This window comes from Hydra vulgaris, chromosome 08 (genome assembly GCF_038396675.1).
Source record: "Hydra vulgaris chromosome 08, alternate assembly HydraT2T_AEP".
NCBI lineage: Eukaryota > Metazoa > Cnidaria > Hydrozoa > Anthoathecata > Hydridae > Hydra > Hydra vulgaris.
The window spans coordinates 1948971-1965000 of record NC_088927.1 but is presented as its reverse complement, the minus strand read 5'-3'; the positions used below and the strand labels follow the sequence as shown (position 1 = coordinate 1965000).

At 29.2% G+C, this 16030-nt stretch overlaps 1 long non-coding RNA gene across 2 annotated transcripts in view; it reads right to left on the bottom strand.

Moving 5' to 3' along the window:
• Positions 1 to 12169, bottom strand: part of LOC136082894 (uncharacterized) — a 74235-nt gene extending 62066 nt beyond the window's left edge. For both annotated transcript variants that reach the window (XR_010639811.1, XR_010639812.1), the window contains exon 1: positions 12045 to 12169. This is a non-coding gene — a long non-coding RNA (uncharacterized LOC136082894). The remainder of the gene's footprint in view (positions 1 to 12044) is intronic.
• Positions 12170 to 16030: the final 3861 nt, after the last annotated feature.

Genomic DNA, 16030 nt, shown 5'->3' with positions numbered 1-16030 from the left:
TATATATATATATATATATATATATATATATATATATATATATATATTTAAGCAACTTTAAAATGTATTCTACAAAATAGAGTGCTCAATGTTCTTAAAAGTACAGAGCAATTATAAATTAGTAGAAAATCCCTTTACAAAAAGTTTTTTTGTTTTTGTTTTGTTATTATACACTGTTAAAACAGTGCTAAATGAAAGAAATTTTCATTAAGTGATTTTCTACTTATTTATATATATATATATATATATATATATATATATATATATATATATATATATATATATATATATATATATGTATGTCTTTATTTATATGAATGCATGATATTCATAGATATATATGTTTATATTCATATTTAAATATTATTCATATATATGTCTATATTAAGATGTAACTCATATATTTATATATGTATATATATATATATATATAAATAAATATATATATACATATATATATACATATATATATAAGTATATATATATATAAGTTAATAAGTAAGTTATAAGAATATAGTTCATCATTATATTTATTCATATTTTGGATAAGAAGAAACTAAAAGTAATTTTTTTATTTTAAATTACAAAGCTATTTTATACATTTTAAATATATCTATATTTAATTATAGTCTATCAAAGTAGATATTCTGGATTAAACAAAAACCAAATAAAAAAGATTTAAGACAGGTACTGTTTTTTTTTTTTAATTTTGCTTACATAAAAATGTCACAGTACAATCGTATATTTCATATATGTTAGGTTAATATTAAAAAAATTTTCAATATCAGCATAATTAAAATAAGAAAAAAACACTCACATATATACATAATGTAATTCGGGCAACTTCGTCAAATTTGAAACTTATTTTTTTCTTGGTAATGATTTCAGAAAGGAAAAATAAAATGTGCCTATTAGTTTTGTTACAAAGCAGCATTCCCCTTAACGTTCCACTTATTTTTTAATTTCTATTTGAATAATAAAGTAGTTGAAATATAATTATGAAGAGTGACAAAGGTGCCCTGACTTAGGGGCTAATTCGTCATGTGCCGAACTATTACTTTATTATGAAGTTGGCAGCTCTTGTGCAACTTCGGCAAGTTTTTAATTATAATTCAGTATTTATGACACTGCAAAGATATCAAAAATAATAAAAGAAATGAAAATCTCCTTAATTTACGTTGATACTGTAGTGATCTTAAAAAATGAAATTAATTTACAAAATTTTAAGTTTGGCAAACAGTCTTATGTGTATTAAAAAACAAGGCTCTGGATTTTTTTTTTTAACATCTTCGTTTCCAACAGGGCTGCAAGCAGCCACAGGATTGCAAGTTAAATGAATCGGGAAAGCAAGATAAAAGAAGCGATTTTCAAAGAGCTGATGTTCGAGGAAAAAACTAGACGAATAAGCGTTTTTGGAGCACTTAGGAACAGCCACAAAAAAAGGATGTCACTTTATTAAATGACGAGTAACACGAGAATAAGTTTTAGTAGATGGCACAAGATGCTAAATGGGCTAGTTCTTTAGAGCAGTGCCCATTATAGTATTTGTAGAAAAGAAAAAGAGAAGCAACATTACGACGATGTGATAATGGTTAGAGGTTGGCTGCAAGAGCAGGTCCAACTATATTTACAATTCGATTTTCAGCTTGTCTAAAAAAGAAAGGGCATCATTAGAAGGTCCGCCCCAGATATGGCAACAGCATTCGATACAAGGCCGGATTTGAGATTTATTGAGATAGAGAATAGAATCTGAAGTAAGAAAGTGACGAGCTCGATAAAGTGATGCAACCTTAGCAGATGCTAATTTTGCAACTGACTTGATATATGGTTTCCAAGAAAGTTTGGAAGTAAGAATTAATCCTACAAGATGAAGAGTAGTTGACTCATCGAGTTCATCACCGTTCATAAATATAGGAAGATCTAAATTATTGCGATAACGATTGGCTGAAAAAACTTGAGTTTTATCTGCATTGAAGTTCACCAGCCACTCTGAGTCCCATTCTGTAGCAGAATTGAGATTTTCAAGCTTAAATGCCCCCTCCAAGCAATCATAGAGTATTTGTTTTTTATCACAACAAGAATAAATGGTAGTATCATCATCAAGCAATGCCATCTTAGATTTGAGAATATCTGGAAGATCGTTAATGTGAATTAAAAAGAGTATAGAGCCAAGTATAGAATCTTGAGGAACCTCTGAAGTTACAAAATATGACGAAGAGTGTTTTCCATCAAGGACAACTTTTTTACTACGATTGGAAAGGAAGGATTCGATAATCTTAAAGATGTTGCCAGATAAACCATAAGAAGAAAACTTATGAAGAAGACCAGCATGCCAAACTTTATTAAAAGATTTTGAAATGTTAAGAGCAATGGCCTTAACCTCTCCACCTTTTTCTAATGCACGATAAAACCTATCAGTTATTACTGTTAGCAAATCAGCTGTAGAACGAGAAGATCGATATCCATATTGATGGTCAAATAGTAAGTTATTAGATTCAAGAAAAGAAATTAAGTGTTTGTTAATTAAAGATTCAAAAACCTTGGTTATGTTAGGAAGAAGACCAGTGGGACGGTAGTTAGACGAATCAGATTGCTCTCCAGAATGATTGAAGATAGGGATAACAGATGCCGCTTTCCAGCAGGCTGAAAAACAAGACTCTGATAAGCACTTATTGAATAGTTTTAAGAGTATAGACGACATCTCCAGAGGACATTTCTGCAAAAAAAAAAACAGATATGTTGTCCGGGCCACAAGCTATAGAAGAGTCTTGGCAGAAAATCACTTTAGATACAGAAACTGGAGTGATAAGAATGTCAAGCAATGGATCAACCTCTTTGTTGGCCATATCAGGTAGAACGCAACTAGTGGAATCAAGAGACGATATTGATGAAAAGTTTTTAGCAAACAATTCAGCTTTGTCTTAAGGTGAGGTGACAAAGTCTAAGCAATACAAGAGAGGTGGAATTAAAGATTTGCCCTCATTATTAATACTATTAAAGATTCTCCAGAAGTCATGAGAGCCTAACTTTTGAGATGAGATACGAGATTTTATGACCTGAGAACAGCGGGCGTTAGACAAAATCTTTTTACAATGGTTTCTAGCAGTAATAAACAGACGTCTGCTTTCTCGAAAATTGTTTTGCTGATAAATATGTGCAGCACAGTCTGAAGAAAACCATGGAGGAGAGTGAGGCTTGACCTGGAAAAACATTTTTAATTATAGTCAGTGAAGATACAACAACATTTACTATATCGTTACAATTACATAATGTTCCAGAAAACAATATTCAAACTGAGTCCTCTAAACACCGATCACAAATGTACTGTACGAATTTACAAATAAAACTACAACTTTCCTAGCACCAGGATTGTCGGTCAAGTGGGTTTCGTCAAAATTAAAAATTTTCACCAGGCATGTTGTCGGCAAATTCGATTACATTCTTTATTCAAATAACCTTGGATTATGAGCCGGATATCAAACTTTGTCAACTAATAGAACCACTTCGTCTATTCAACCAACGTCTTCACAATAATTTTCTCTTCAGTAGCGTTTTGAGCAGTAGGATGCCCAACTGTATTATTATTTCAACCATGCAACTGGTCTTGAAGAGTTGTACGCGGCACTGAATGTTTCTTGCTGGCAGATGCAACTGAAATTCCATTACCAATATCTCAAAGAGCATTCTCAACCTTACTTGGATCATAACGCTGGTAATTCCGTCCTCCGATTGCTTTCTTATTTTTCTTAGGCATTTTGTAGATATTTTGATATACACTGGAAAAAACAATTTTACACCAACGTTTACGCCGTTTATAAATACCTAAAATGATCTATTACGTACACAGGATAATCTATTTCTGTCATTCAATTAATTAGCGATGTCATTAGAAAATAATTTTTTTTTTTTTTTTTTTTTTTTGTTATTATCTATTACGTGCACAAAATAATCTATTACTGTCATTAAAATTAATTTGCGATTGAAGCTATCGATTTACTTGACTGTTGAACTTCGAAACACTGAATTCAAAAAAAAAATTAATTTCACAGCAGCTGACGAAGTTGTACTGCTTGACGAAGTTGCGCCAAATTACGCTATATAAATATAAGCATATATACATTTACAGATGTGAAGATAGATGCGCACATACATAAGCTGCTAATAATGAGATACAAGCTAGGATCCGAAAGATCACAAGATCTTGTCGTCAGAACCTTATAAAATACAAACAAGCAAAATAAAGACAAATATAACATACTCAAAAATAAGGTAAAAGTTAAAACAAAAATACAGTCGACTCTCGATATCTCGAACACTAAGGAAACCGGAAAAAAAGTTCGAGATATCGAGAGTTCGAGATATCAAGAAAGGGGTTGAAAATAAGCAAAATCGCCCGACTTTCGTTAAAAAAGAAGTTATTTTTCTGGCAAAAATCATTAACAACAAAAACTACAACTTTTGGAAAAAATATGTTATCTAATATTGCTTCAAATTATCCATTTTTTCCATCTTCATTAAATCCTCAAGTTTTAGTGCTAGAGATTGTATTTCATTTCCGTAATTTGAGCAGTATTGCGAAGCATTTTGAAGCGTTTCAAAAGCATTTTCTAATTGAATATCAGATGGGCGTGGCGGGGCTTCGTCGTCATTACTTCCGTCAAAGCTATCTTCAACTTCATTATTGTTGTTTTAAAAATTAGGGTCTAAAATCTGAGCAATGATTTCAGCATCAGTAGCAAGTGAACCGGTGGTTACTACATCGCAATCTAAACCAATGTAAGATTCCGCTGAGAGATCTTCTTGGACGGCTCGAGGATCTAACTCTCGCAAACGGTTAAGTTCTTCTGTCAAAAATTTAAAAGAATGATCATCATCAGCTTCTTCAATACTCTTGTTTGTTTTGCTGATACCAGCTTTTTTAAAACAGTTGATGATAGTCTCCTTCGACACAGCATTCCACGAAGAAACAAGATCTTTCATTGCTTGAAGTATAGAAATTTTTGGCATGGGTTCGTTATTATCGACATCCTTGATACACAAACGCACAATTTTGTGACGATAATGAGCTTTAAGACTTCGTATTACGCCTTGATCCGTAGGCTGAAGGACAGATGTGGTGTTAGGGGGGAAAATATTAGGTTGATATTGCTTAGCCCTTCAATGTGTGGGTGGGCAGAACAGTTATCCACCAGGAGTGCTACTTTCCTGTCTTGAGCACGAAAAAATGAGTCAAGTTTCATTACCTATTCCGTAAACAGGTCTCCGGTCATCCAACTTTTAAGCTGATTTTTATATGTGCAAGGAAGTTGTTTAATGTGCTTAAAACACCGTGGGTTTTTAGATTTTCCAATAACAAACATAGGTAATTTTTCTCCCGTTGCACTCCCTGCTGCTATCCCTGTTAGTCTGACTTTACTATTTTTTCCCCCAAAGCATTTTTCTCATGATAAATGGTATCTTTTGTTTGGTAGGCACTGGTAAAATAGTCCAAACTCATCGGCATTGAAAATGTTCTCAAGCTTGTAATTCAAAAGCAATGTTGGAAGTGTAGTTTCATTCCACGAAGCAGTCATATTATTCGTCACGGCGGCACTTTCGCCTGAGATTATTTTAAAGCTGATGCCGTTCCTAAAAATAGGAACAGAATAATGGAATTTTAATTACACGTTTAAAAAACTAAATAAATTAAATATAAACAGATACATGTTATTTGTTTATATTAAAATTGAACAAGATTTGACAAAATTTAACTGACCTTTTTTTCCAATTATGAAACCAACAATCAGATGCTTTAAAATCCAACTCTCCTAATGCTTCTGCGAATTTGAGTGCCTTTTCTTTTAGTATGGTACCATCAATTGGTACTTGTTGACTTCTTTTTGCAACGAACCACGTGTATATGGCCTTGTCTACATTTTTGAAATTACCACTATGAAGTTTCTTCCGTTTAGATTTTGTGCCATTTTTTTCCAGTGAGGTTAATAACTTGGTTTTATTTTTAATCCAGGTTGATAATGTGTTCTTTGGGACTCCATACTTTTTGGCAACCTCTTTGTTAGACATCCCAGTCTCTAGGTCTTTTAATGCCTTGCATTTTTCTATTATAGATTTGTTCGTGAGTTTTCGTTTAACGAGCGGCATGTTGCTGCGTTTGACAAAAAGAATAAATTATATATTAAAGGAAAACTTTTCAGAAATTCGATTCTTAAAAAAAATCGAATTTAAAAATCGAATTAAAAAATTTTTTTTTTCGAAAAATGGAATTTAAAAAAATTAAATTTTATTAAAACATTTTTGAAAAAAAAAATGTTGAAAAGTTCGAGATAAAGAGAGAAAATTGCCCTGTGGACCGAAAATATTGTTCGAGATACCAAAAAGTTCGAGATAATAAGGTTCGAGATATCGAGAGGATTTTAGCCTAAACTAGTACGTTATGTCCATGGGACCGCTAAAAAAGTTCGAGATACTCAAAAGTTCGAGATATCAAGTATTCGAGATATCGAGAGTCGACTGTATGTACTAAAGTCGATGTTAAATAACAATTATCAACATATTAGAAGTATCTGAATATATTATCAAGTGAAAAAATGCATTTTTTCAGATTGAGATTGACAATATATATATATATATATATATATATTACATATATATCTATATATATATATATATATATATATATATATATATTTATATATATATATATATTTATATATATATATATATATATATATATATATATATATATATATATATATATATATATATATATACTACATGTATATATATATACATATATATATATACATATATATATATACATATATATATACATATATATATATATATATATATATATACATATATATATATATATACATATATATATATATATATATATATATATATATATATATATATATATATATATATATATATATATATATATATATATATATATATATATATATATATATATATATATATATATATATATACAGTGGGGTGCAAAAAAAAAGCCACACTAATATTTTTTCTTTATTTTAAGTATAAAATGTATAATCAAGAAAACAAAAAAAATTGGATGTGACAGTGAAAAATTTAAGACAGAGAAGGTATGTTTATATATAAACTAATATTTACATAAATAAAATCTTTAATAAACGGATTAATACGGACACATTTAATATTTAAGAAAACATCTAACGGATGTAGAAATTGGACGAATTATTGAAGCTGTTGACCAAGGAGAGTCTCACAGAAGCATTGGAAAGCATTTTAAACGAGAAAACTCAACTGAAAGGTCTGCTTAACGTTTAATTCTTAACGCTGTCAAAAAAAATCGTAAAATCACATGTTCTGAGATAAAACAAGATTTGAACCTTACTAATATCTCAAAGTGGATAATATTTTGCAGAATAAAAGCATCAGGTGATTTTTTTTTCTGGAAAGCAAATTAAAAAACCCTTTGTTAGTGAAATCAATCGAAAAAAACGATTAAAGTGGTGCATTGAGCACAAAGATTGGACATGTGAACAATGGGCTAAAGTTTTCTGGAGCGATGAGTCTCTTTTTGTTTTGTTTTATAATGGTCGATCTCACTGTTGGAAATTAATTAGGGAAAAAATTTTTTGAAAAAAACCCCCAAACATGCAAAGCAACAATTAAACATGACAAAATGAAGTTGATTTGTTTCAAATTCTTCTTGTTGGTTGGAATGCTTTGCCAAACGATTTATTAAAAAGACTTGTAGATAGTATGCCTTCTATATGCGCAGAAGTCATAAAAAACAAAGGAATGCGCAGAAGTCATAAAAAAAAAAGGAATTTTGCACCCCCCCTGTATATATATATATTTATTAAATATATATATATTTATTAAACATATATATATATATATATATATATATATATATATATATATATATATATATATATATATATATATATATATGTACATATATATATATATATATATATATATATATATATATATATATATATATATATATATATATATATATATATATGTACATATATATATATATATATATATATATATATATATATATATATATATATATATATATATATATATATATATATATGTACATATATATATATATCGAAAATACTATCTATTGAGAAAATAGCTTTTTTCATTTTAGTTTTGAAGTAAAAATATTTCAACTTTAGGATAAAATCAACATTTTTTAAAACTATTTGTTTCCACAGCTCTGCGACAAGATATAAGAGACCTTCCAAAAATTGTACGTGAATAATGTTGAACAATAAAATTGTCACTTCTTAGATCATATTTGTTTTTGGGCTTTATTGCATATAAATTTTGAAAAGATAATAGAGTTAAGTTTATATTACATTTGAATATAAAGTAATTAACGTTAAAAACATTTAGTTGGCATATATTAAAAATATTAATGTCGAATAAAAGTGGTTTTGCATTAGTAAAACCATCTTTAAAGTTTACTAGTCGTGCTATATGCTTCTGTTGCCGATAAAGAGGATCTAATTGACTTTTTTTAGCACTACCCCATGCGATATTTGAATAATTTAGATGGCATTAGATAAATGAGTAATAAAATTGAAATAATGCGTGTTTATTTACAAAACTTCTCGCATTGTTTAATACTCCAATATTTTTCGAAACTTTGTTGCGCAAGGTTTCAAAATGATTTTTCCATGTCAGATTTTTCATCAATAAGTACACCAAGAGAAAGTATCACTTTTGATTGTTTTGTTTGAATATTATCTATATATGTTTGAGGCATATCTTTTAAAAAGTTTTTTCTATGTTAACTGATAACTTATTTAACTTGAACCATTTTGAAATTTTAATTAGCTTCATGTTCATGTCATTAAAGAGCGTTATAATATTATTACTAGACAGAAAAAAAGTTTGTGTCACCAGCAAACATTCCTGTTTTTAAATTTGAAGCATTATAAAGATCATTAATATAAATGATAAAAAAAATATGTGATCGGAGCAGACAGAAGGCGAAAGTCCTACCGTATAGCCCTGTTGTATTATGTACATTTTTACTAAATTCGCAAATAAATCATGATGTATAAAAAGTTTCAATCTAAGTATAATAGTATCAAGATTTTATTATGAAATAGTTTGTATATTTTATCTTTTTAAATATGATCCCACTTAAATGAAAAAAGTAAACTTGATGACTAAAATATGTATAAATAGCATTTATAATAAATGTATAAATAGCATTTATAATAAATGTATAAATAGCATTTATTAAGAAACGAAGGAAGAGTTTAGAATTAAAAGAGAACACTTAAGTAATAAAATAGAACATGAGGTAATTGGCGTTGTCAAAATTTGTTTTTGAAAATCTATTTCCCTATGGTAGATTTATTTGAGTTTTTTGAATATAATTATAAGCGCCTAATTAACTCATAATAATGGCCGTGCTAATAATATATAACAATCTAGTACAGTGTTTCCCAACCTTTTTAATGTCATGCCCCATCAAAGCTCATAAAAACCTGAAAAGTCCCCCCATGTTGCATATGAATAATTTTTAATATTATAAATTTTTCGTAAGTAACATAAATGATATACTGCAGGAAGAAATCAAAAAAAATATTTATTAAACAAAAAAATTCAAGTAAACAAAATATAGTAAGCAATATATAAGTAAATAAAATAAAATACATCAGGTATTCAAGTCTAAAATAAATGAAATTTAGTGAGATTCTTGTGCTTGATGCTGGTTACAAAGATATTTTATATTGGATTCCAATTTTGTTAGCTTCATTTTTAGTTCTCCCCGTTGTGTTATATCCAGACAATTTCTTTTTATAAGTAACAAATCAGTTATGGCACTAAATCCGCATTCAGCTAAATAAGAAGAAGGAAACGGTAATAATAGCTTTCTTGCACATTGTGTTGTGCTTGGAGATTTAATTTTGGTCTCTTCAAAAACCATGCCATCGATCATTTTATATTAAAAAAAGTTTTAACTGACTCGTCATTCTGCATTTCTGCTTATTCTTCTTGGTACTGCATATTTGAAATATGAGATAAATTAACTAAAATTGATTGCATGAACCAAGTTGGAAAATCAATTTCTTTCAAATCGGAAAATTTTCCTTTTAAATCAGCTGATAAGTTTTTTGGATGCTCGACAATATTAAGTATAACGGTATCAGTTACTTCACATTTTTTAAGACAATGAAACTTTACAAATTGTTTTTGTTAAAGGTTGTTTTCAAATAGTTTAATAGACGTAATAAAACCAAATATCTTCGCTTTTGCATTGACAAAAGTTTTATTTGTTCCTTGAAGATCTTTATTCAATATATTTAGTTTTTCAAAAATATCGATTAAGTAACTCAAATATGCCTTAGAATCGATCGTTAACAGATATTGCATTTCAGTATTGTCGTTTAAAAAATCACAAAGAGTATCAAACAGTTCCATAAATCTTTTTAAACAGTTCCCTTTCGAAAGCCATCTTACCTCAGTGTGAAGTAAAAGTCTTACATGGGCTTCGTTGTTTTCTTCACAAAATAATTTTAAAATGCGCTCTTGTTTTGCACTTGCTTTAATAGAATGAATGCATTTTACAACCAAGTTCATTATTTTATTTAGAACAGGAGAAAGATTTTTAGCTACCAAGTTCACTGCTCAAGCATTGTTGGCATAATAGACAAAAAGGTAACCGTGCATCATGAACAGCAGGTATGAAACCAAATTTTAAATACTCTTCCGAGTACTGCTGAATTTTTTTCTTGCTTGCACTACTCATGGGCTAAAAAATGAATTTTAAAATCAATTAGGAAATTAAAAGTATATATTTTGTAATGTTTCGTATTCTTATTTATTATTGAAAGAGAACCCACGTTTGTTTTTGAATTATTTTATTTCTATATTTAAATATTAAATTATAAACAACTAGTTATATATAAAGTGTGTGTTGTCTTCTCGATTTGTTATTTAAACTGTTATTATGTTTAGCGCTATAGCTTTTAAGTGAAAATTCCTCGTGCGGAATTAGTCTCTCAAGGAAATACTTTCGCAATAAGTTTTCTTGCAATTCTCATAGGGAATTGCTTATTCCGCAATCGCTAATCGTTATTCTGAACTAGCGTTTGAAATAATTGTCCAGAGGGAATTGTTTTTGTAACAATCATTACATATTTCTTTATTTTTCTATGAGGCATCTAAATTCTAAATAATTAAGTATATTTACAGTTATATTTATTTACCAATTATAGTTAAATGTCACTTATATTTATTCATAAAATCTATTACAAATTTGAAAACAACGATAAATTCGAACAACTACTTTTATTTCTAGTAAGCACAACACTGCTTTTATAAGCACAGCACTACTTTTATTTCAAATTAACGGTAACGCACATTGATAGAACGATACAAGTAACTGTTAATCCTAGTTCAAATTCTAGTTTTCCGAATCAAATCCAAGTTTTCCGAAAAAGTTTTCCAAATCCTAGTTTACCGAAGCAAATCTTAGTTTTCCGAACGCATTCCAGCGAAAAAAGTTTACATGATGCACTTTATAATGGACGTTTCCTGGAGATTCGACTATGAGATTAAATTTAGACTAAAAGACTCCTTTTTTTTTCCATTGCCCCCGAACAATCGAATTGTCCCCTGAAATTTCCTACGCCCCACGTTGGGAAACACTGATCTAGTATCTAAATAACTAAAAGTTTAGTATCAAATTCCAACACTATTTCCTTAAGCAAAAGTAATAAAATCTTGAATGTCAATCTGTTATGTAAAATATGAAAAATATCAAGTTAAAGCTATAAACTGTATACAGAAAAAAACAAAATTGTATTAATGCGTTGCTGACTTATTTAAAATATAAAAATATTTGATAATACTGTTTTTGAATTCTTGCTGTTAATTAAAACTTAGTTTATATTCAAAACGATATTTAATAAAAAGTAATTTAATAAAACCATTTTTAATAAAAAGTAACATGTCATAAAAAAGCACTAAAATTTTATGTTATAAACTTATAGTAAAAAAAAAATTACTTGTTGCATTCTTTTACTTTCTTTTAAACGCGTTTGGAAAAGAAATTATAAATCAGCGTGGCGGTTATTCTTTTGAGATAATACCTTATTTTTATTAGTTTAAGCACAGGGTGCTCAAATATGGATTAACATTTTTAAATTCGCACCGTTTGTAATTTTTGTACTGAAACGTTTTTTGTTGATAGATTGATAGTTGTCAAGTATAAACAATGCGAATAGTAAATATGTAAAAATTTACAATAGAGCAAAGCGTCTTCATTGTTAAAATTTATTTAATTTAAGTGAAAAAACGAGTTTTATTGAGAAGTAAAGTTTAAACACACATTTCGCAACTTTATATTCGCTTCGCAATACGGTCTATGCCGGAAATCCAATCTAATTCTGCGCGCCAAAATACTCATACTAAGTCATAATTCTTTTTGTGCAGAATAGCATGAAAAAAATTGTTTAAAATGTAAATAAAGAGGTTTGCAAGTTTCTAGAATGCAAAATTAGGTATTGATGTAATGGCTGATATCAACTCGATGAACCTGCATAGCATTTTCCGATGTAAAAAAGACTTGTTTGATTAACATACTTTCTTGAGTGTATTTTTAACGATTAACAAAATAGAGATAATGTCTAATAAAATACTCATCTTGGGCAGTTAATTTTAGGCACGTTAAATGTTTCCGGTTACTGTCTTGTGAAAGATCTTCTAGGCAAAGTCTTAAGGAGTAAACAATTTATATCTGTTGACCAGCCCTGCATCCTCCCCTTATCTATTAGGCTGGTGCAAATTTATTTTAAAACATTGTTTCCAGTTTAAATTGTTTAATACTGGATCTTCGTCAATCAGTGCATGGGTTTTGCTTGTGTTCATGTTTTTATGACTAGGCAACTCATTCTATTATCTCCTAATAAGGAAAATTAGTTTTATGGTTCTGAAGCCGGCTACTAGTCAGGTTTCCGAACATTGTGGTAGCCCTCAGAAAGGCTGATTCCATCAACAGTTATTAAGTAGCAGAGTACTAGCAGAGCCAACTTACACATGGATGGTGTCCCTGCTCGTCTTTTTGGTATGCATTGTCGAGGCCACATTCGGAGCACTTTGATACGGCTTAGAGTTTATTAATAGTAATGAGGCGAGTGCTTGCACTATTAAATCGTTTTTTGAGCACTATCTGTGCTATGAATCAATTTCTTTAACAATTTTAAAAATGACTAATTTACCAAAATTTTTAAAACAACCATCGTCATAACCAAGTTTTCTGAACCTCTCCTTCACTAATATTTGTGGTCTTTGCAGAAATTATACTTTTGTTGAGTCTTATCTCTTGTAAAGTTCATCAGAGCTACTTGCTTTTTGTTACTCTAATTTAAGCTCGTCTGTCTCATCTTGTAATCTTAGTGTTGATGATTATCTTATTTTAATTTGTGAACACAAAATAGTCACATGATTGGACTAGCATTTACATTTTTAAGAAGTCACATATTTGTAGGAATACTAGGTTTAATTCCACGGACTATTCTTTTTTGAGCTTTTGTTACGCACCGCATCAATCTATAACCATTCTCTTTGTTTTCTAGTGCTCTCTTTTATCTTAAAACTGTACTCTATTTTATTTCTGATCAAATTGACTGAGCTGTCTAACTTTATCCTTTAGCCGATATCGTTATTGTTGATGACATCAATGCTCATCACGCAATATGGCTTGGCTGTTGAGTCAGTGACTCTGAAAGCGATAAAGCCCTCAACTTTTGCATTTTTCAATCTCTAAAACTTCTCTGATAGTCACTTTTCTAACTCGCTTTTCAGATAGTTCGCATAATTTACCTTCTCTACTCGACTTTTTGTTATTATCGCATTCTACTTTATCATCAGAATCCTCCTATCGTTGTATTTTTTACAACTTTTATAAATTACTGGGACTTTTTCCGTGATTTTTTTTAATAATCGGCCTTAATAAAATTTTTTCATCTGTCTTCTGAAAAATGTGCTTCTTACGTGAATTCTTGGATTCAGACTGGCATAAAGCCTTAAATTCCCTATCGACGATTCTCATTCCTCAAAAAATGTCCATCCTTACTCTCCTCCATGTTTTACCCTCATTGTGCTGCTGCAATTTACAACTGTAATCATTACATTCATATCTTTCAGCAAAACAATCCTCCAGAAAACATGCGTCTTTTTACAACTGTTAAAAACCATTTTAGAAAGGTTTTGTCAAACTTCAAAGCCCGCTATTTATAGGTCTTGAAGTCTCGTATTTTGTCTTAAAAATTAGTTTCTCGTGACTTCTGGAGAGTTATAACAGTATCTGTAAAAATGGCTGTGTCTGTTATTCTACTTCTCTTTCTTAGTTCAAATTTTGTCTGACTTGTGTGCTCTAACATCTTATCATTATTATCTCTTGATTCAACTAGTTACACTTTAATTGATACAACAGGTATCAAAGTAAAGCGTGAAAAGGCCTGACCTTCCGCATCACTTCAGCTTCCAAATCTAAAGTAACTTTCTTCTTGGACTCACAATCTGTAGATTGTTGTATGGACCACAATCTACAGATTGTGGTCCATACAACATAGCTGTTATTGTCTTGTAGAAGTGTTCTCCAGAGCTGTTGTCTATAATTTCTAAACTATTTAGCAAGTGCTTATTAGAGTCTTGATGTTCAACCTGTTGGAAACAGCATCTGTTATACCTGTTTGAAAACATTTTGAAGGTCAATTAGGACTCCTTTAACTACCATCCCATTAGTTTTCTTACTATCATACGCAAGATATTTGAATCTTGAAATATTAAATAACTTAATCTTGAATCTTAAATCTTCAAATTACTATTTGGTCATCAATATGGATTTTTACTTTTCGTTCTACTGCTGATTTGTTAACGTTAATTGCTTAAAAGATTATCACTCTTGACATAAGTTCACTTAGAAAACGTTGACATGCTGGTATTTTCCATAGACTTTCCTCTAACGATACATCACGTAACATCTTTAAAAATTTTGAATCTTTCTTTACAAATCTTTGTATAACTGATGTTGTTGAATGACATCACTCTTCCTCAAGGTTCTATCCCTAGCACTTGAATCTTTTTAATTTAAATAAACAACCCCCTAAAAATTCTCACAGCTAAGGTGGCGTTTTTCGCTGATGTACTCGTTTTAATAAAAAGCCAACAAACTCTGAATGGTAAAAGGGGGCATTTGAGCTTTTAAAGGAAGTCATTTTTGCTGGGGTTCTTGTGGCTGCTGAACTTTAACTTAGAAGATAGAACTCAACTTTTTTTTGCTAATCTTTATATAATTTAGATCTTCGTATATTTATGAACTATTTGCAATAATTTACGTCTTCCTATATTTATGAACGGTAATGTACTCGATGAGTAATCTACACTTAGTCTTCTGAGTTTAAATCTTACTTTTGAGTTTTCTCGAAAACCATATATTAAATCGAATGCCAAATTAATGTTTGCTAACATTGAATCTTTGAATCGTGCTCGCCACTTTTTTACTTCGGATTTTATTTTTAATCTCTATAAATCTCAAAACCGTCTTTGTTTACAATACTGTTCCTTTATCTGGGGTGGATCATCCAATGGTACGCTTTCTTACTTTTCTCTGCATTTTAAACATAGTTAGAGCTGCTTTTGCAGCCAAACTCTAACCACTATCACATCGTGGTAAGTTCCTACTTTATATATATATATATATATATATATATATATATATATATATATATATATATGTATATATATATATATATATACATATGTATATATATACATATACAAATACATATATATATGCATATGTATATATATATATATATATATATATATATATATATATATATATATATATATATATATGCAAGCATATATATATGTATATATATATATATATATATAAATACATATATATATGCACGCATATATATATATATATATATATACATATATATATATATATATATATGTATATATATATATATATATATAT